At 43.3% G+C, this 22,037-nt stretch overlaps 1 pseudogene; it reads left to right on the forward strand.

Moving 5' to 3' along the window:
• Window positions 1-6,004: 6,004 nt before the first annotated feature.
• Window positions 6,005-13,395, forward strand: LOC129024177 (protein cordon-bleu-like; annotated as a pseudogene).
• The last annotated feature ends 8,642 nt before the right edge of the window (window positions 13,396-22,037 follow it).

Below are 22,037 nucleotides of genomic sequence, written 5' to 3' on the forward strand. Positions count from 1 at the left end.
CCCACTTCAGCCTCCCAAGTATTTGGGACTTACAGGCATTCACACCATGGCTGACTAATTTTTGAAAAAAAATTTAGTACAGACGAGGTCTTACTGTGTTGCCCAGGCTGGTCTCAAACTCCTGAACTCAAGCAATCCTCCCATGTTGGCCTCCCAAAGTGCTAGGATTACAGGCGTGAGCCACCTCGCCTGGCCTAGTGAGAGGTGACAGTGTGCTGGCAGTCCTCACAGCCCTCGCTCGCTCTCGGCGCCTCCTCTGCCTGGGCTACCATTTTGGTGGCACTTGAGGAGCCCTTCAGCCCACCGCTGCACTGTGGGAGCCCCTTTCTGGGCTGGCCAAGGCCAGAGCCCACTCCCTCAGGTTGCAGGGAGGTGTGGAGGGAGAGGCGTGAGCCTGAACCGGGGTTGCATGCGGTGCTTGCAGGCCAGCTGGAGTTCCGGGTGGGTGTGAGCTTGGCGGGCCCCGCACTCGGAGCAGCCGGCCGGCCCTGCCGGCCCCGGGCAATGAGGGGCTTAGCACCCGGGCCAGCAGCTGCGGAGGGTATACTGGGTCCCCCAGCAGTGCCAGCCCACCAGTGCTGTGCTCCATTTCTCGCCGGGCCTTAGCTGCCTTCCCTCGGGGCAGGCCTCAGGACTGCAGCCCGCCATGCCTGAGCCTTCCCCCACCTCCGTGGGTTCCTGTGCAGCCCGAGCCTCCCTGACGAGCACCGCTCCCTGCTCCAGGGCCCCAGTCCCATCGACCACCCAAAGGCTGAGGAGTGCGAGTGCAGGGCGCGGGGACTGACAGACAGCTCCACCTGCAGCCCTGGTGCGGGATCCACTAGGTGAAGCCAGCTGGGCTCCTGAGTCTGGTGAGGACGTGGAGAGTCTTTATATCTAGCTCAGGGATTGTAAACACACCAATCGGCACTCTGTATCTAGCTCAAGGTTTGTAAACACACCAATCAACACCCTGTGTTTAGCTCAGGGTTCGTGAATGCACCAATCGACACTCTGTAGCTAGCTGCTCTGGTGGGGCCTTGGAGAACCTTTATGTCTAGCTCAGGGATTGTAAATACACCAGTCGGCACTCTGTATCTAGCTCAAGGTTTGTAAACACACCAATCAGCACCCTGTGTCTAGCTCAGGGTTTGTGAATGCACCAATCGACACTCTGTAGCTAGCTGCTCTGGTGGGGCCTTGGAGAGCCTTTATGTCTAGCTCAGGGATTGTAAATACACCAGTCGGCACGCTGTATCTAGCTCAAGGTTTGTGAACACACCAATCAGCACCCTGTGTTTAGCTCAAGATTTGTGAGTGCACCAATCGATACTCTGTATCTAGCTGCTCTGGTGGGGCCTGGGAGAACCTGTGTGTGGAAACTCTGTATCTAACTAATCAGATGGGGACATGGAGAACCTTTGTATCTAGCTCAGGGATTGTAAACACACCAATCAGCGCCCTGTCAAAACAGGCCACTTGGCTCTACCAATCAGCAGGATGTGGGTGGGGCCAGATAAGAGAATAAAAGCAGGCTGCCCGAGCCAGCAGTGACAACCTGTCTGGGTCCCCTTCCTCACTGTGGAAGCTTTGTTCTTTTACTCTTTACAATAAATCTTGCTACTGCTCACTTCTTGGGTTCACGTTGCTTTTATGAGCTGTAACACTCACCGGGAAAATCTGCAGCTTCACTTCTGAAGCCAGCGAGCCCACGAGCCCACCGGGAGGAACGAACAACTCCAGACGCGCTGCCTTAAGAACTGTAGCACTCACCGCGAAGGTCTGCAGTTTCACTCCTGAACGAGCCAGACTACCAACCCACCAGAAGGAAGAAACTCCGAACATATCAGAAGGAACAAACTCCAGATGCGCGCCACCTTAAGAGCTGTAACACTCACCACGAGGGTCCACGGTTTCATTCTTGAAGTCAGTGAGACCAAGAACCCACCAATTCTGGACACACTAGTTTGTGTTCTTTAAGAATTTTGTTTCGCCTGGGCACAGTGGCTCATGCCTGTAATCCCACCACTTGGGGAGGCCAAGGCGCATGATTCAAGGAGTTCAAGATCAGCCTGGCCAACGTGGTGAAAGTCTGTCCCTATTAAAAACACAAAACAGCCAGACGTGGTGGCGCACACCTGTAGTCCCAGCCACCTTGGTGAGGTGGAAGAATCCTTTGAACCCCAGAGACGGAGGTTGCAGTGCGCTGAGATCACGCCATTTCACTGCAGCCTGGGCAATAGAACAAGACCCTATCTCCAGAAAAAAAAAGAACCCCCCCAAAAATAATTTGTATATTTTGATTCATTGATTAATTGAATCATACATCAATTTTTTCTGACTTCTTTCACTCAGCAGAATTATTTGCAGATTCACCTATATTTTTGTCAGATTCACCTATGTTAGTTTTTTTTGTTGCTTTTTTTTTTTTTTTTTTTTTTTGAAACAAGGTCTTGCTACTGCCCAGGCTGGAATGCAGTAGTACCATCTCGGCTCACTGCAACCTCCACCTTTCTGGGCTCAAGTGATTCTCCTGCCTCAGCCTCCTGAGTAGCTGGGACTAGAGGCGTGCACCACCACACTCAGCTAATTTTTGTATTTTTAGTAGAGACGGGGGTTTACCATGTTGGCCAGGATGCTGTCGATATCTTGACCTCGTGATCTGCCCGCCTCAGCCTTCCAAAATGCTGGGATTACAGGCGTGAGCCACCGTGCCCGGCCACACCTATGTTATTATATATATCAGTAGTCCTTTTCTTTTTTTGCTAAGTAGTATTTTGCTGTATGGCTATACCACAATTTGTTTATGCATTTACCTGTTGATGCACATTTGGGCTCTTTCCAGTTTGTAACTATTGCAAATAAAGCTACGACCATTTGTATATGAAACTGAAGTGCAATGGTGCGATCCCCAGGATGGAGTGCAGTGGTGTGATCTCGGCTCACTACAATCTCTGCCTCCTGGGTTCAAGCGATTCTCCCACTTCACCCTCCTGAGTAGCTGGGACTACAGATGTGTGCCGCCACGCCCAACTAATGTTTGTATTTTTAGTAGAGATGGGTTTTGACCATGTGGGTCAGGCTGGTCTTGATCTCCTGACCTCAAGCAATCCACTTGCCTCCACCTCCCAAAGTGCTGGGATTACAGGTGTAAGCCACCGCGCCCGAACTAAATGGTATTTTTAAATTTCAATTTCAATTGTCAATTACTAATATATAGAAATGAAATTTTAAAAAAACATTAACGATGTAGCCTGCAACCTTGCTAAACTCACTTTCAGTTCTAGAACATTTTTTAGATTGTAACTGGTTTTCTGCATATGAGCAATTATCTCCAAGTAAAGAGAGTACTTCTTCCTTTATCATTTGTGAGCTTTTATTGCATTTTGTTGCCTAATTTCTCTGGCCAGACCCTCCAGTACAATGTTTGCTATGGTCTGGATGCATCCCCCAAAATTCATGTGTTGGAAACTTGATCCCTAGTTGCAGCAGTGTTGGGAAGTAGGGCCTTTTGGGAGATGTTTAGGTTTTGAGGGCTCTGCCCTCTAAATGGATTAATGCCATTATAAAAAAAAAGGGCTTGTGGGAGTGGGTTTGCTCTCTTCTTCCACGTGAGGACACAGCGTTCCTCTCCTCCAGAGAATGCAGTGTTCGAGGCATCATCTTGGCAGCAGAGAGGTCAGGCTCTAACCTGCTGGTGACTTGATCTTGGACTTCACAGCCTTCAGAATTATCAATAATTAATTTCTGTTCTTTATAAATTACCCAGTCTCAGGTATTCTAATGGCACAAAACAGACTAAGACAATGCTGAATATAAGAGGTGAGAACAAACATCCCTGACTTGTTACTGATTTTATAAGGAAAGCACTCAGTCTTTCACCATTAAGTTTGTTAGGTATAGGATTTTCATAGATGTGCTTTAATAGGTTGAGGATCTTTACTTCTACTCCTATATTGCTGAGAGTTGTTATCCGCCATAGATATTGGTTTTGTCAAATGATTTTTCTACATCTATTGAGGTGAGCCCATGGCTTTTCTTTGTTAATTTATTAACATGGTCAATTATATTGATTGATTTTCAAATGTAAACCAACCTTGCATTCCTGATATAAACCACACTTACACATGATGTATTATTATTTTTTTAATTTTTAATTTTTTGGGTACATAGTAGGTGTATGTATTTATGAGGTACATGAGATGTTTTGATATAGTCATGCAATGTGAAATAAGCACACCATGAAGAATGGGGCATCCATCCCCTCAAGCATTTATCCATTGAGTTGCAAACAATTCAATTACACTCTTTAAGTTATTTTAAAATGTACAGTTATTATTGACTATAGTCACCCTGTTGTGCTATCAAATAGTAGGTCTCAGTTATTCTTTCTACTTTTTTTTGGACCCATTATATTTTTTATATTCTTATATTGCTAGATTCAGTTTGCTAATATTTTGTTTAGAGTTTTTTGTTTCTATGTTCACGAGGGGATACTGGTTTGTAGTTTTATCTGTCTTGCTTCAGTATCATGGTAATGCTGTCCTCATAGAATGAGTTAGGAAATATTCCTTCCTTTCAATTTTCTGGAAGAGTTTGGGTAAAATTGATGTTATTTCAAACCTTAAGTTTTTGGTAGTGATAACCAGTGTAAACATCTGGGTCTGGAGTTACTAAACTGGAGTTTACTAGTGAGAAGCTTTTTAACTACAAATTTTATTTCTATGATAGGTTTAGGGGTATTCATTTTTGTGTGTTTGTATGTGTGTATGTATCTCTATACATACGGATAGATAGATAGGTAGATAGCTAGATAGAGATATAATCTGCTTTAATGAGCTTTAGTAGTTTGTATCTTTCAAGCAATTAGCCCATCTCATCTAAGTCCTCAAATTTATTGCTATAAATGTGTTTACAATATTCTCTTATTAACCTTTTAATATTTGTAGAATCTGTGTTAATAGTTTTTTTTTTTTTTTTTTGAGATGGAGTCTCGCACTGTCGCCCAGGCTGGAGTGCAGTGGCGCAATCTCGGCTCACTACAAGCTCCACCTCCTGGGTTCACGCCATTCTCCTGCCTCAGCCTCCCGAGTAGCTGGGACTACAGGCGCCTGCCACCACGCCCGGCTAATTTTTTGTATTTGTAGTAGAGATGGGGTTTCACCGTGTTGGCCAGGATGGTCTCGTGATCCGCCCACCACGGCCTCCCAAAGTGCTGGGATTACAGGCATGAGCCACCACGCCCGGCCCTGTGTTAATATTTTTATCTCATTTATGACATTGGTAATTTGTGTCTTCTCTTTGTCCCGATCCACATAGCCAGAGTTTTATCAATTTTGCTTATTATCCGAGAGAACCAGCTTTTGGTTTCATTAAATTTCTCTAATGATTTTCTGTTTTCTATTTTATTGATTTCTACTTCTTAGTTTTTGCTTAATTTGATCTACTTTTTCAATTTATTAACGTGGAAATGATGTCATTAATCTGAAATCATTTTTTTTCTTACATATGAATACAGTGCTTTAAATTTTCCACTATATAGTGCTTTATGGTATCTCATATTTTGATATATTGTATTTCCATTTTCATTCAGTTAAATATGCCTTCCAATTCCACTTTTGATTTTTTTCTTGAATTCATGTTTTACTTATAAGTATGCCATTTAGCTTCCACATATTTGAGTATTTTCCAGCTGTCTTTCTGTTTTTAGAATATTATTTAATTCCATTGACATCAGAATACATACTTTATATGACTTGAATACACGTTTTGCTTCATGTATTTTGAAGCTTTGTCAAGTACACAAACATTTAGGACAGTTATGTACTATTGATGAATTGACCCCTTTATTATTATCATCCTACCATGATATTTGCTGCTTTGAAATCTACTTGTCTGTCACTAATATAGCCATCTGTCTTTCCTGTATCTGGTGTTAGCATTAATTAACTAGATCTATTAGTTTCTCGTGGCTACTATAACAAATTACTGAAATGTTGGTGGCTTAAAAAACATTTAGTCTCCCATGGTTCTGGAGCTGAGAAGTCTGAAATCAAGGTATAGGTAAGACCACACTTCCATCATAGAGTCTAAGGGAGAATATATTCCTTGCCTCTTCCAGCTTCTGGTGTCTGTCAGCATTCGCTGGCTTGTGGCTACAGCTCTATCTCTTTCTCTGTTCCGTGTTCATATTGCCTTCTCCTCTGTGTTAGTGTAGCTAAATTAGCTTTCTTTCTCTCCTATAAGGATACATGTGATTGCATTTAGGGCCTACCTGGACAAGCTCCTCTCAAAAGCCTTAAGTTAATCACATATTTTGCCATGTAAGGTAATATTTACAGGTTCTGGGGATTGGAACATAGACATATATTTGCGGCCACCATTGAGTCCACTACACATGGTATATCTTTCTCCATCACTTTATTTTTCACTGGTTTGTGTATTTAAAGTGTGTTTGTTGTGAACAGAATACACTTAGGTCTTGCTTTTTTGCTTTTTTATTATCCAGTCAGATGGTCTTTTTCTTTTTTCTTTTTTTTTTTTTTTGAGACAGGATCTTGTTCTGTCCCTCAGGTTGTAGTGCAGTGGCCTGATCATGGCTCACTGTAGCCTCAACCTCCTGGGTTCAAGCTACACACACACACACACACACACACACACACACACACACACACATACACACACACACATATATATATTATTGTGGTCTCCCTTTGAGTTATATTATATCACTTCACAAATAATATAAGAAGAGACTTCCAATAGTATACCTACATTTCCTCTCTCCTGGCCCTTATGCTGTTCTTTGCATATATTTTACTTACACATAAACTATAAAGCCCACAATGCATTGTTACTATTTTTGCTTAGTCAATTATCTTTTAAAGATATTTATGAAATAAGAAAAATATCATACATATTTATTCATGAAGTTTCTGTTTCCAGTGTTCCTTATTGCTTTACTATAGATCCATATTTTCATCTGGGGTCATTTCTTCTGCTGGTCTTCTTCCTGGTCTTTCAGGCCAGGCGTGGTGGCTCATGCCTGTAATCTCAGCACTTTGGGAGGCCCACGTGGGTGGATCACCTGAGATCAGGAGTTCAAGACCAGTCTGGCCAACATGGTGAAACCCCATCTCTACTAAAAATACAAAAAATTAGCTGGGCGTGGTGGCAGTTGCCTGTAATCCCAGCTACTTGAAAGGCTGAGGCAGGAAAATTGCTTGAACCCAGGAAGCAAAGGTTGCAGCAAGCTGAGATTGCACCATTGCACTCCAGCCTGGGCAACAAGAGTGAAACTCCGTCTCAAAAAAAAAAAAAAAAGGATGCCTTTCAGCATTTACTATAATTCCGGTCTGTTGGTGATGACTTTTTAAACCTTTTGTATGCTTAAAAAGTCTTTATTTTGGCCAGGCACAGTGGCTCACGCCTGTAATCCCAGCACTTTGGGAGGCCGAGGCGGGCAGATCACGAGGTCAGGAGATTGAGTCCATCCTGGCTAACGCGGTGAAACCCCGTCTCTACCAAAAATACAAAAAATTAGCCAGGCGTGGTGGCGGGTGCCTGTATCCCAGCTTCTCGGGAGGCTGAGGCAGGAGAATGGCGTGAACCCGGGAGGCAGAGCTTTCAGTGAGCCAAGATGGTGCCACTGCACTCCAGCCTGGGTGACAGAGCAAGACTCAGTCTCAAAAAACAAAAAAAGTCTTTATTTTGGGCCGGGCGCAGTGGCTCACGCCTGTAATCCCAACACTTCGTGAGGCTGAGGCAGGTGGATCACGAGGTCAGGAGTTCGAGACCAGCCTAGCCAATATGGTGAAACTCTGTCTCTACTAAAAATACAAAATTAGCCGGGCATGGTGACATGCACCAGTAGTCCCAGCTACTCGCGAGGCAGAAGCAGAAGAATCACTTGAACCCAGGAGGCGGAGGTTGCAGTGAGCCTAGATCATGCCACTGCACTCCAGCCTAGGCGACAGAGACTCCGTCTCAAAAAAAAAAAAAAAAAAAAGAAAGAGAAAAAAAGTATTTATTTCACCCTTTAAAAAAATTTACATTGTGGCAAACTACACGTAACACAAAATTTATCATCTTAATAATTTTCAAATGTATAGTTCGGTGGCATTAACCACATTCCCATTGTTGTGCAGCCATCATTATCAGTCATCTCCAGAACTACTCTTATTTTGCAAAACTAGAATTCTATATCCATTAAACAGCAGCTCCCCATTATCCTCTACTCCTAGCCCTGACAACTAGCATTCTATTTTCTTTCTTTCTTTCTTTCTTTCTTTCTTTCTTTCTTTCTTTCTCTCTCTCTGTCTCTCTGTCTTTCTTTCTTTCTTTCTTCTTTCTTTTTTGACAGGGTCTCACTCTGTCACCCAGGCTGGAGTGTAGTGGCATGATGTTGTCTCACTGCAAGCTCCGCCTCCTGGGTTCAAGCAATTCTCCTGCCTCAGCCTCCCAAGTAGCTGAGATTACAGGCGCCTGTCACCACACCTGGCTAATTTTTTTATTTGTAGTGGAGTTGGGGTTTCACCATGTTGCCCAGGCTGGTCTCGAACTCCTGACCTCAGGTGATCCACCTGCCTTGGCCTCCCTAAGTGCTGGCATTTTTTTTTTTTTCTTTTGAGATAGAGTCTCACTCTGTCACCCAGGCTGGAGTGCAGTGGCCAATCTCGGCTCACTGCAAGCTCCGCCTCCTGGGTTCACGCCATTCTCCTGCCTCAGCCTCCCGAGTAGCTAGGACTACAGGTGCCTGCCACCATGCCTGGCTAATTTTTTGTATTTTTAGTAGAGACGGGGTTTCACTCTGTTAGCCAGGATGGTCTCGATCTCCCGACCTCGTGATCCTCTCGCCTCAGCCTCCTAAAGTGCTAGGATTACAGGCGTGAGCCACCGCGCCTGGCCTGGCATTCTTCTTTCTGTCCCTATGAATTTGACTCATTCTAGTACCTCATATAAGTGGAATCATACAGTATTTGTCTTTTTGTAACAAAAAAGACAAGATAAGTGGCTTATTTCACTTAGTACAATGTACTCAAGGTTTATCCATGTTGTAAAATATGTCAGAATTTCCTTCCTTTTCAAGGCTTACTATTCCATTGTGTGTATATACTGCATTTCGTTTATCAATTCATCCAACAATGGACACTTGGGTTGCTTCCACATTTTAGCTATGGTGAATAATGATGCTACGAACATGAGTATACAAATATCTCTTAAAAATCCTGCCTTTCCATTCTTTTGAGTATACACCCAAAAGTGAAATTGCTGAATTATATGGTAGTTCTGTTTTTAATGTTTTAAGGAACTGCCATACTGTTATCCACAGTAGAGACTGTACCATTTTACATTCCCACCAATAGTACACAAGGGTTCTAGTTGCTCCATAGCTTCACCAACGCTTTTTTTTTTTTTTGTATTTCAAATGGGTGTGAGGTGGCACTGTTTTTTTTTTTTTTTTTTTTCGACAGAGTCTCACTCTGTCACTGAGGCTGGAGTGCAATGGCACAATCTCAGTTCACTGCCACCTCCACCCAGGTTCAAGCGATTCCCGTGCCTCAGCCTCCTGAGTAGCTGGGACAACAGGCAACCGCCACCATGCCTGGCTAATTTTTGTATTTTTTGTCAAGATGGTGTTTCACCATGTTGGCCAAGATGGTCTTGAATTCTTGGCCTCACGTTATCTGCCTGCCTTGGCCTCCCAACGTGCTGGGATTACAGGCATGAGCCACTGTGCCTGACTGGCACTTTTGTTTTTGAAAGATATTTGTACTGGGTATGGTAGCTTTTTCTTCTTTCTTTCAACTCTTTAAAGATCTTTTTCCGCTGCTTTCGTGGTTGTATTATTTCCCACAAGAAATCTCCCATCATCCTTGTCTTTGTTCCTTTGTACATGTCTTTTTTCTCTGGCTGCTTTTTAACTTTTTCTCCTTATCACTGGTTATGAGCAATTTGATTATGACCTGCCTTGGTAGTGTTCTGTTCATGTTTCTTGTGCTGGGAGTTCATTGAGCTGCTGTGATATGTAGGTTTATAGCTTTCATCAAATTTTGAAAACATGGGCAAATATTTCTTCAAATGTTGTTTTGTTTCCCCTCCCTTTTCTCCTCTCCTCTGGGGATTACAATTATACATATATTAAGCTGCTTGAAGTTGTTCAATAGCTCACTGAATCTCTTTTCATTTTTTAATTATTTTATTATTCTCTCTTTCATTGGATAGTTTCTATTGACATGTTTTCAAGTTCATTTATCTTTCCTTCTGAAATGTCTGATCTATTGTTAATCCTATCAGTGTGTTTTATCTCAGATACTATAATTTTCATATCTAAGTTTCATTTTCATCTTTTTAATATATTACATGGTTCTACATAACTTTTTTACCATTTAAAATACAATTATAATAAATCTTTAAATATCCTGGTCTACTGATTCTAACATATGTTAGTTCTAGGTCCATTTTAATTAATTGATTTTTAAAATTACTTGAACATAGTTTTATCCTTTTCAGTCTTTCTTTTAAGATCTGTTAGGTTGGAGCACAGCAGTGTTTTTTTTCTAGGGCTAATTATTTCCCACTACAAGGGAAGACTCTTCTGAATAAACTATCAATTTACCATTAATTATGAGGTTTTCCAGTCTGCCTATTTGGGACAGACAGTATTCCAGGTTCTGTGTATATGTTGGGTACCGTTCCTTTTTTTTTTTTGAGATGGAGTCTTGCTCTGTCGCCCAGGCAGGAGTGCAGTGGTGCGATGTCGCCTCACTGCAAGCTCCGCCTCCCGGGTTCACGCCATTCTCCTGCCTCAGCCTCCCGAGTAGCTGGGACTACAGGCACCTGCCACCATGCCCAGCTAATTTTTTGTATTTTTAGTAGAGATGGTGTTTCACCCTGTTAGCCAGGATGGTCTTGATCTCCTGACCTCGTGATCCGCCCGCCTCGGGCTCCCAAAGTGCTGAGATTACAGGCATGAGCCAGGGTGCCCGGCGGGGTACTGTTCCTTTTAGTCCTCTTGTATAGTCCTTTCCTTGGCTTCTGGTAGTTCCCTCACATGTACACACCTATCAGTACTTGAAGATGACCCACCCACCAAAACTCTCTAGAGTTCTCCTTCTGTGTACTTCTCTCCTTTCTGGTATTCTTCCCTGCAGTCTAGCTGCTTTGAGCTCCCTGAACTCTCAGTCCTGTCTCTTCAACTCAGGGAGTCCTCCTGGCTCTACCTCCCCTTCCCTGTGCCACAGCCAGGAAACTCTCTTCAGTCAGTAATCTGGGACAATCCTAGAGCTCACCTCAATTATTTCTCTTCTCTCAGGGAATCACTGCTCTTCTTGTCTGCTGTCCAGCGTATTGGAAACCATTTCATATATTTGATCCAATATTCAGTCATTTCAAATGTGAGGGTAAATTCAGCCTCTATTATTTCATACTGGCTAGAAGTGGAAGTACCAACTAATGGTTTCTAAATATAAATTTAAATGAATTAAAATTAAATAAAAATTAAAATTCAGTTCATCAGTTGTACTAGCTGTATTTCAAGCACTCAAACGCTGCATGTAGCTATTGTATTGGACAGCACAGTCTTATCTGTGCTGGGTAAAAAGTTATCTTTTTACCCTTTAAGCTACTTAGTTAACAATGATAAACCTAGTTAATAATTATTTATATTAAACTGTCTTTGATCAAATAGCTCATGTGATTTCTTTCTTCTGATTAGACCCTGCTTGATACATTTATTCAGGTAGTTCCATTATCAAGGAAGTACGGTGACAGGCCTTAGAATCTTAATGACATGGGTTCAGTTGTCACTTACTAGCAGTACAAGCAAATTACTTCATCTAGCTAACTCTCAGAATATTACCAAGAAAAATGAGGAGAATGTTACCAGGAAAAATGAGGATAATATTACCTGCTTCCCAGAGTTTGTTGTGAGGATATATGAAAACATTTGACACATAGTAGGTGCTCAATATATAGTATTTCCTTTTATTAATTTCTTCATCATCATCCTCTGAGCACTTAGATCTATCCATCTCAGCAACAGCTTCCAAGAGTATTTCTTCCCATCTTCCTGTCAAAACCACAATGTGCTTTGTCCCTTTTCCTTGGGACTGTTTTTCCACAAAGGTTTATCTTGAAAAGCAATCATGGGTACTGCAGCACACTGGCTGGAGAAGAAGACTTTGGATGCATGACTCTCCCACCCCCAAAAACAGCCCCACAACCCACCACCCGGCACCACCTTGGCCCAGCTCAGGTGACATGTATACCTGCCAGAGTGCAATGACGGGTGTTTGGCTCTTGTTTCTGCTTTGAGTTCTTTTCAAGGGGCCAGGACTCTAACTCCATAGTTGTGCAGGGAACTACGCACCAAAAGCAAGTGAACAAGTCTGAATAGTAAGAGTTATGTGGATGGATTGCTTACCAGAGCCAGGCACCACCAAAAGAAATGTGCACACTTTATCCCATGTAATCCTCCCTCAGGGCCTAAAAGAGCAGCTGGTGTGACTGCAGGCACCCACCTCACGTCATGGAGAGCTGAGTGTATGCCGATGGGGGCTCTTGAGACCCCAGGTGTGCCTTGGAGGAGAGGAGGAAGATGAAGGCCTGTGCTCCCCCGCCTCCTGGAAAGGCTGCCACTCTGCACGTGCACAGCCACCAGAAGACCCCAACGACAGGGCCCTCAGGTCGCAGCAGAAACTGGTTTGCAGGAAGGAGGCGCTGAGGGCCACCATCATGGACGTCACCATGTGTTTCTGAAAGAAAAAGTTCCTGAAGAAAAAATTAAACCTGGTCCCCCTAAGGTGCCTGAGAAATCTGTGTATTTGGTCGTGAATTACTTGCAGACACAAAAAGCTGTTGTGCATGTGAGCCCTGAGGTTCCTCTCCAGAATATTCCCCCAGCCATTTGTGCAAAGTGTGAGGTCAGCCCAGAGCACATGGTTCTCCTCAGGGACAACATTGCCAGGGAGGAGCTGGAGCTGTCCAAGTCCCTGAATGAGCTTGGGATAAAGGAGTTCTACTCGTGAGACAACAGAAGAGAAACCTTTAGAAAATCATCACTTGGCAATGAGGAGACAGATAAAGAAAAGAAAAAAATGTCTTGGATTTTTCAAAGTTAATAAAAGAAGCAATAGTAAGGCTCAGCAGCTCGTGCTGTCGGGTGCAGACAGCGATGAGGGCACCTCCAGGCTGCCCCCGGGAAGGGGTTTGAATGGCTGTTTAACGACACCCAACTCTCCATCCATGCACTGACATTCCATTACACTGGGTCCATCCCTCTTGCTGGGCAGCATCTCAGGGGTGTCTGTGAAGTCAGAGATGAAGAAACGCTGAGCCCCTCCTCCTCTAGGTTCAGGGCCACCTGTGCAAGACAAGGCATTGGAAAGGGCTGGACATAGTGCCTCATGCCTGTAATCCCAGCACTTTGGGAGGCTGAGGCAGGAGGATCACCTGAGGTCAGGAGTTCGAGACCAACCATGGCCAACATGGTGAAAACCCGTCTCTACCAAAAATACAAAATTAGCCAGGCATGGTGGTGCAGGCCTGTAGTCCCAGCCACTCAGGAGGCTGAGGCAGGAGAATCACTTGAACCTAAGAGGCAGAGGTTGCAGTGAGACGAGATCATGCCACTGCACTCCAGCCTGGGCAACAAGAGCAAGACTCCATCTCAAAAAAAAAATATATATATATATATAGTGTGTGTGTATATATATACATATGTGTGTATATATATACGTATATATATATGTGTGTGTATATATACATATATGTGTATGTGTGTATATATACACACACATATATATATACGTATATATATTTTTTCTAATGTGACTGACTTATTTTGAGTACTTCATGATATGTCAGCTGCATTTTCATAAAAAGAAATTTAGGCACAAATGGTACCTTTTTCTTGTACGGGTCTATGATAAGATTATGCAAATGGAAAACAGGAAGCTGTTTCTTCTGATTAAAAAAAAGCAATCATGGCAGAACAAAGCTAGAGGACTAATACTTCCTGATTTCAAAACTTACTACATAGCTACAGTAATAACTGTGGTACTGCAAAAGACAGACATATTGACCAATGGAATAGAATAGAGAGCCCAGAAAGAAACTCTCACATATATGGTCAAATGATTTTTGACAAGGGTGCCAAGAACTACTCAATGGGGAGAGGACAGTCTTTTCAACAAATGATGCTAAGAAAACTGTATATCCATCTACATGTTAAAAGAATGAAGTTGGACCCTTACCTAACACCATATACAAAGATTAACTAAAAATGAATTAAATACATAAATAGAAGACCTAAAACTATAAAATTCTTAAAAGAAAACATAGGGCAAAAGCTTCACGACATTGGATTTGGCAATGATTTATTGGATATGACACCAAATGTACAGGCAACAACAAAAAAAAATGAACACATTGGATTTCATGAATATTTAAAAAATTTTGTACATTGAAAGATAGTATCAGCTAGGTACAGTGGCATGTGTCTCTGATACCACCTACTTGGGACTGAAGCAAGAGGATCAGTCCAGGAGTTTGAGTCCAGCCTGGGCAACATAAGGCAACCCTGTCTCTAAAACATAATAATAATAAAAGAAATAGTACCAGGCTGGGTATGGTGGCTCATGCCTGTCATCCTAGCACTTTGGGAGGTTGAGGCAGAAGGATCACTTGAGCTCAGGAGTTGTTTGTTTGTTTGTTTGTTTTGAGACAGAGTCTCGCTCTGTCGCCCAGGCTGGAGCGCAGTGGTGAGATCTTGGCTCACTGCAAACTCTGCCTCCCGGGTTCATGCTATTCTCCTGCCTCAGCCTCCCGAGTAGCTGGGACCACAGGCACCCGCCACCACGCCCGGCTACATTTTTTGTATTTTTAGTAGAGACGGGGTTTCACCGTGTTAGCCAGGATGGTCTTGATCTCCTGACCTCGTGATCCACCTGCCTCAGCCTCCCAAAGTGCTGGGATTACAGGCATGAGCCACCACACCCTGCCGAGCTCAGGAGTTTGAGACCAGCCTGGGCAACATAGTGAGATCTCATCTCTACAAAAAAAAAAAAAACATTAAAAATTAAGTGGGTGTGGTGGTTCACCCATGTAGCCCCAGGTACTTGGGAGGCTGAGGTGGGAGGATCACTTGAGCCTGGGAGGCTAAGCCTGCTGTGAACCATGATCATGCCACTGCACTCTCACCTGGGCAACAAAGTGAGACTCTGTCTCAAAAAAAGAAGAAGAGGAAGAGGAAGAAGAAGAAGAGGAAGAGGAAGAGGGAGAAGGAGAAGAAGAAGAAGAAAAAAGAAGAAAAGAAAAGAAGAGGAGAAGAAGAGGAAGAAGAAGGAGGAGGAGGAGGAAGAAGAAGAAGAAAGAAAGAGTATCAGCAAAGTAAAAAGCTAACCTACAGAATGGGAGAAAATATTTGCAAATCATATATCTGATAAGAGATTCATATCCAGAATACATGTGGAGAACTCCTAAAACTCAAGCACAACAACAACAAAACAAACAAGCCAATTCAAAAATGGGCAAAGGACTTGAATAGACATTTCTCCAAAGATATACAAATGGCCAAAAAGCACAAGGAAAGATGCTCAACATTACTAATCATTAGAGAAATATAAGTCAAAAATACAATGAGATACCACTTCACATCCATTAGGATGGCTACTATTAAAAAAAAAACAGAAAATGCAAGTGTTTGTGAGGATGTGGAGAAATTTGAACCCCTGTGCACTGTTAGTGGGAATGTAAAATGATACAGCTGCTATGGAACACAGTATGATGGTTCCTCAAAAAATTAAAAATAGAAATACTATATGAGGCCAGGCATGGTGGCTCACACCTGTAATCCCAACACTTTGGGAGGCCGAGGTGGGTGGATCACCTGAGGTCAGGGATTTGAGAACAGCCTGGCCAACATGGTGAAACCCTGTCTTTACTAAAAATACAAAAGTTAGCTGGGTGTGGTGGCATGCACCTGTAGTCCCAGCTACTCAGGAGGCCGAGGCAGGAGAATAGCTTGATCCCGGGAAGTGGAAGTTGCAGTGAGCTGAGATCATGCCACTGCACTCCAACCTGGGCAACAGAGCAAGACTCCATCTCAAAAAAAAGGGGAAGAAGGAGGAAGGAGGAGGAAGGAGGAGTGGGAGAAGGGGGAGAAGAGGAGAAGGAGGAGAAGGAGGAGGAGAAGGAGGAGAAGAAAGGAGAAAAAAGGAGAAGGAGAAGAAGAAGAAAAAGAAGAAGAGGAAGAGGAAGAAGAAGAAGAAAAGAAGAGGAAGAGGAAGAAGAAGAAGAAAAGAAGAAGAAGAGGAGGAGGAGGAAGAGGAAGAGGAAGAAGAAGAAAAGAAGAAGAAGAGGAGGAGGAGGAGGAGGAAGAGGAAGAGGAAGAAAGACAGAAGAAGAAGAAGAAGAGGAAGAGGAAGAAGAGGAAGAAGAAGGAGGAGGAGGAGGAGGAGGAGAAGAAGAAGAAGAGGAAGAGGAAGAAGGAGAAGGAGAAGGAGAAGGAGGAGAAGAAGAAGAAGGAGGAGAAGAAGAAGAAGAAGAAGAAGAAGAAGAAGAAGAAGAAGAAGAAGAAGAAGAAGAAGAAGAAGAAGAAGAAGAAGAAGAAGAAGAAGAAAGAAGAAAGAAGAAAGAAGAAGAAGAAATAATACTATATGATCCAGCACTTCCACTTCTGGGTATATACTCAAAAGAATTGAAAGCAATGCAGGCTAGGCATGGTGGCTCGCACCTGTGATCCTAGCATGTTGGGAGGCTGAGGAGGGTGGATCGCTTGAGCCCCGGGGTTCAAGACCAGCCTGGGCAACATAGTGGGACCCCATCTCTACAAAAAGAAATACAAAAATTAGTGGGGCATGGTAGCACGTGCCTGTAGCCCCAGCTACTTAGGAGGCTGAGGTGGGAGGGTCGCTTGAGCCCGGGAAGTTGAGGCTGCAGTGAGCTGCGATCATGCCACTGCATTCCAGCCTGTGTGGCAGAGGGGGACCTTGTCTCAAAACAGAATAAAGAAAGCAATTCAATTATTTTCTCTAAGAGTCTCAAAAAGAGATTTGTATGCCCGTGTTCATAGCATCATTATTCATAATAGCTAAAATACGGAAGCAACCCAAGATGAATGGATAGCAAAATGTGGTATATACATACAATCGAATATTATTAAGCTTTAAAAAGAAGGAAATTCTGATATATGCTACAACATGGATTAACCTTGAGGATATTATGCTAAGTGAAATAAACTGGTCACAAAAAGACTATATGATTCCACTTGTATAAGATGCATAGAGTAGTCAAAATAATAGATAGAGAAAGTAGAATGGTGGTTCCCATGGGCCAGAGGAAAGGGGCAATGGGGAGTTAATGTTCAGTGGTTTAAATGTTGCAGATACCAGGATAAATTCACTTTTGTCAAACCCAAACGAATAGGAGCCAGGAAAGCAGGAAGGAGGAGAGTTCATGCCTGCATGTATGAGATAAAGACTGTGTCTCAAGGACCTTCTAAAATAACCCCACTCGATATTTCTTTTATAGGACTGCAGCAATTCAGATAAGATGGTCTGGAAAGAACACTTGGCTAGCACAGCATCTCCATCAATGAATTGATGCCAACTCTGATTTTGAAACTTCTGAACCAATGAACTTCATTTCCAACAGCTTATGTGAAATTATTTTCGCCAATAAAAGCTTCCCCTTCCCTTCCCCCCCGCCTTTTTTTTTTTTTTTTTTTGAGACGGAGTCTCGCTCTGTCGCCCAGGCTGGAGTGCAGTGGCCAATCTCGGCTCACTGCAAGCTCCGCCTCCCGGGTTCACGCCATTCTCCTGCCTCAGCCTCCCGAGCAGTTGGGACTACAGGCGCCCGCCACCTCGCCTGGCTAATTTTTTTGTATTTTTAGTAGAGACGGGGTTTCGCCATGGTCTCGATCTCCTAACCTCATGATCTGCCCGCCTCAGCCTCCCAAAGTGCTGGGATTACAGGCGTGAGCCACTGTGCCCGGCCTTTTTTTTTTTTTTTTTTTTTTGAGATGGAGTCTCACTCTGTCGCCCAGGCTGGAATGCAGTGGCGCGATCTCCGCTCACTGCAAGCTCCGCCTCCCAGGTTCACGCCATTCTCCTGCCTCAGCCTCCCGAGTAGCTGGGACTACAGGCACCCACCACCACGCCCGGCTAATTTTTTGTATTTTTAGTAGAGACGGGGTTTCACCGTGTTAGCCAGGATGGTCTCCATTTCCTGACCTCGTGATCCGCCCGCCTCGGCCTCCTAAAGTGCTGGGATTACAGGCATGAGCCACCGTGCCTGGCCCCCCTTCTCCTCCCTTCTTCAGTTGCATCTGTGGCTTGCCATAGCTGTGCACCCCAGATTATAATCCTCTTTGCTTACTACTAAATAAATGCCTCAAATTAGGAGATTTTTTTCCTGGTATCTTTCTTTTATTTTTTATTTATTTTTATTTTTTGAGACGGAGTTTTGCTCTTGTTACCCAGGCTGGAGTGCAATGGCGCGATCTTGGCTCTTCAACCTCCACTCCCGGGTTCAAGCAATTCTCCTGTCTCAGCCTCCTGAGTAGCTGGAACTACAGGCGCCCACGACCATGCTCAGCTAATTTTTTTGTATTTTAGTAGAGACGGGGCTTCATCATGTTGGCCAGGATGGTCTCGATCTCCTGACCTCGTGATCAGCCCTCCTCGGCCTTCCAAACTGCTGGGATTACAGGCGTGAGCCACCACGCCTGGCCTCCTGGTATCTTTCTTTAAGGTTGATAATGGGTGGTCAGATGCGGTGGCTCACGCCTGTAATCCCTGCACTTTGGGAGGCTGAGGTGGGTGAATCACCTGATGTCAGGAATTCGAGACCAGCCTGGCCAGCATGGTGAAACCCGTCTCTACTAAAAATACAAAAATTAGTTAGGCATGGTGGCGGGCACTTGTAATCCCAGCTACTCAGGAGACTGAAGCAGGAGAACCGCTTGAACCCCAGAAGTGGAGGTTGTGGTGAGCAGAGATCATACCACTGCACTCCAACCTGGGCAACGAGAGTGAAACTCTGTCTGAATAAATAAATAAATAAGTAAATAAATAAAGTTGATAATGGATATAAAATTCCAATTTTACAAGATGAAAAGAATTCTAGAGATGGAGGGTGGTGATGGTTGCACATTGTAAATGTAGCGAATACCATTGAACCACACACTTAAAATAGTTAAGATGGTAAATTTCGTTACATGTATTTTACTACAATTTTTAAAAATGGAAAAAAGTAATTATAGTTCATTGTTCACAAATTATGATGGCTTAGAATGTTCCCTTTCTCAGAAAACCAGAGGAAGTAATATATTTTAGGTACCATGGTGGGGTCAATAAAGGAGGTATTAGTGGTGGAGGCAAACTTCTGATTGCCCCAGCATAGCTGACAGTGACTTCTGCATGGAACCAAGCTGAAGGATGTTAAAACTGACTTTTTTTTGGTGCCATGAGACCATTATCAGCTCTAGCACCTGATATGGCCAACTTTTTATTATCTGAGTATAAATTATCCTCATCATCATTTAAATGCCCCCTGCATCATATATGCCACCTGCAACAACAGATATGTTTGTGTACCCAGTCAGGCACATATTTTTATCAATGGTTCTCAACTAGAGGCAATTTTGCCTTCTAGAGGACATTTGGCAATGTCTGGAGACAATTTCAGTTGTCATAATTTGGGGAGGGGGTTGTCACATGTCGTGGGTGGAGGCCAGAGATGCTACTGCTAAACATCATTACAAGGCATAGGACAGCTTCACACAACAAAGAGTTATCAGGCCTTAAATGTCAGTAGTGCTGAGGTTGAGAATCACTGGCCTAATCTGAGCTCAAAGGGAAATGTAAATCTGCTCTGCAGCCCCAGAACATAATACCATGCTTTCCAGGGCTCAATACTATTGACTTTTGGATTTCACATGCTATTGCTTCCACTTTTTTTGGATGGAAACTTGAAGGTTGACTATGTGGTGTAAATATACTTAAATGTAACCCAGAGCAGCAGAGTTTTTTTTTTTTTTTTTTTTTAAGGTTTCCACTTTGTTTTCTGCTAACTTGGTAAATCAATGATTTTACACAAAATATGTTACATTGATGCTTTTTGAACTGCATTCTGCAGAATGCAGTTGCAACGGACTGAATGTTCATGTCCTCTAAAAATTCATATGTTGACATTCTAACTCCCAGGGTGATGGTATTAGGAGGTGAAACTTTGGGAGGTGATTAGATCATGCAGGCAGAGCCCTCTTGAATGGGATTGGTGCCCTTATAAAAGAGGCCTCAGGGAGCTAGCTCACCCCTTCTACCATGTGAGGACACAGTGACAAGTTGCCGTCTGTGAACCAGGAAGCAAGCCCTCACTAAACACCAATCTGCTATTGCCTTGGTCGTGGACTTGCCAGCTTCCAGAACTGTGAAATATAAAATGCTATTGTTTATAGGCCACCTAGTCGCAAGTATTTTGTTACAGCCACCCTGACACACTGACAGAGGTATTTCATGGGTCTCATTAGAAAATGGATGAAAAAAGAGCTGAGAAGTCAAAGTTTTTACCCCCACGCTATCTTAGTTAGAATTGCTCTGTTTTCATATTTTACATGTGGCTATTCTCTGTAAAATTTGTTTGAAAAGAAGTTCAACTGCTAAGAAGAAAAAACATATTTGAACAGCCCTGCTTTATATAATAGGTAAGTGATTGAACATGTGAATATAAATTTAACTTTTTATTTCACTGTGCACTGGGAACACGTAGGGAAATCATTTGAAAGAATATTGCTGCATTCTTTGTAAAATCAATACCTGTGGATTTTCATGAGTCTGAAATAATTAAGAGTGTATAGGATGAACAGCCTTTAAGGGTAGTGTTGGGGAGGGGGTGGGGCGGATCTGGGGAAGGACATTGTATTATTTCGCTGACTATTTTATGTCTTAGCAACAAGGCATAACTTCAGTACAGCATCAGAGTCCCTCAGGATTACAAATTACTTGAGGGCAGAAACTCTTCTTTTCTGTAGCTCCTTCAGCTCCCTGTCATGATTCTTTAAATATTTCATGTGCAAATGAGTCAATAAATGGGAGGAAGGCAGATAGAGCAGGAAAATTCTTTTCCTTCCTATTATCTCTTGTCCCCTACTCTTTAAACTCACTGGGCTCGGCTCTAGACAATCAGGTCAAGTTTATCTTTGGCACCCTTTGCTTTAGCAGGCATCCCTTTTTCCCAAGTGCCCAGTGTATCCTCCTACCCAGGGTTATTTCACTCTCAAATCCCAGAAAGGGCTATCTTCCCATATAGTATCTCATGCCTCAGACCTTTCCTAATCCTCTAGGAGAGGCTCTAGGACCTCTAGGCTTCCTTGTTATGAGTTCTACTTCTTGCTCTCTATAACAATTTTACAGAGTTAGCATCAGGCCACTTAGAGGATGAAGATTACAGAGAAGAGAGCCTTCAAACTCTTGTCTCTGCATGCAACTGGAATAGAACACTGCCCACCATCGCTCATTGTATCTAAGCACTTAACCCCACCCATGTTGAACAACACTTACCTACCTCCCGAGACCTTTTTTCCTCGAAGGACAGTTTTGTGTAATCCCAGGGTCATTTGATTTTTAAGGGCAGGTAAGCTACAAAAACATAAGGCATCCCTTTCTTGGGTTATCATATCTCCCACCCCTCATGGCTCAAAGTTACTGTCCTTCAAATCGATATATTGAGAAAAGGATGAGCCACTGCCAGAGCAGTCAATTTATCTCCCAGTGTGTGGTTATCCTGGCCTACTTTGGCTCACAGGAGTGAAGGAAACAAGCTGCTTGTTTAAATTATGGAGAATCAGGCTGGGCGCGGTGGCTCACACCTGTAACCTCAGCACTTTGGGAGGCCGAGGCAGGTGGATCACGTGACGTCAAGAGATTGAGACCAGACTGGCCAACGGGGTAAAACCCTGTCTCTACTAAAAATACAAAAATTAGTCGGGTGGTAGCACATGCCTGTAATCCCAGCTACTTGGGAGACTGAGGTAGGAGAATCACTTGAACCCGGGA

Source organism: Pongo pygmaeus, chromosome X (genome assembly GCF_028885625.2).
Source record: "Pongo pygmaeus isolate AG05252 chromosome X, NHGRI_mPonPyg2-v2.0_pri, whole genome shotgun sequence".
Classification (NCBI taxonomy): domain Eukaryota; kingdom Metazoa; phylum Chordata; class Mammalia; order Primates; family Hominidae; genus Pongo; species Pongo pygmaeus.